At 38.6% G+C, this 1,043-nt stretch overlaps 1 non-coding gene across 1 annotated transcript; it reads right to left on the minus strand.

The window, feature by feature from the left end:
* Nucleotides 1-551: 551 nt before the first annotated feature.
* Nucleotides 552-658, minus strand: LOC113753168. The gene has a single exon (XR_003464984.1). It is a non-coding gene; the product is annotated as a small nucleolar RNA R71 (small nucleolar RNA).
* Between the last annotated feature and the right edge of the window lie 385 nt (nt 659-1,043).

The following is a 1,043-nucleotide window of genomic DNA, read 5'->3' on the forward strand; positions in this document are numbered from 1 at the left end:
TCTGTTTGTAGTGTATGCACCGGGAGTCTCGAGAAGTCGCACCTTTCGATCCAGAAATTGAGAGGACACTACGTAGACAAAGGAGGCACACACAACAGCAAGAGGAACAAGAGATTTGGCAACCGATAGAGGAAATTTTGATAGAACTACCATTTGAAGAAGAAATGGCCGAAAATGACCCAAATAGGCGAGTTCTACGAGATTATACTCTACCGGGAACACAAGGATCTCAAACAAGCATAGTAAGGCCTACGGTAAATGCTAACAATTTTGAGATTAAACCATCACTTATCCAAATGGTTCAACAATCTCAATTTGGAGGTAATGCAGTAGAAGATCCTAATACACACTTAGCTACATTCTTGGAAATTTGTGATACAATTAAAATGAATGGAGTTAGTGATGATGCTATAAGGCTAAGATTGTTCCCATTTTCATTAAGAGATAAGGCCAAACTTTGGCTACACTCTCATGCTCCCAATACTTTCACTGGATGGGATGAATTATCAAGAGCATTCTTAAATAAGTATTTTCCACCAGGTAAGACTGCTAAGCTTAGAATGGATATCACTAGTTTTAGCCAATTGGAAGGTGAATCATTATATGAGGCATGGGAAAGGTTTAGAGATTTGCTTCGGAAATGTCCACATCATGGACTGCCGGAGTGGTTAATCATACAAACCTTTTATAATGGTTTATCTTTCTCCACTAAAACTATTATTGATGCAGCTGCAGGTGGAGCTTTAATGGGAAAAACACCCCAAGAAGCTCATAATTTGATAGAAGAAATGGCAGCAAATAACTATCAATGGGCCAATGAGAGAGGTAATACAAGACGTCACGCAGGTATGATAGAAATGGACACTCTCAATATGCTGAGTGTTCAAATGAATAATGTGATGAAATTGCTAAGTAGACAAGGTCCAAGTTCATCTAATGCACATGTAGCATGCTGTTCTGTATGTGGAGGTGAACATGATACTAATGAGTGTGTCGATTCTGAACAGGTACAATTCGTCAATAATTACAATCGTAATGCTCAA

Source organism: Coffea eugenioides, chromosome 1, assembly GCF_003713205.1.
Source record: "Coffea eugenioides isolate CCC68of chromosome 1, Ceug_1.0, whole genome shotgun sequence".
NCBI lineage: Eukaryota > Viridiplantae > Streptophyta > Magnoliopsida > Gentianales > Rubiaceae > Coffea > Coffea eugenioides.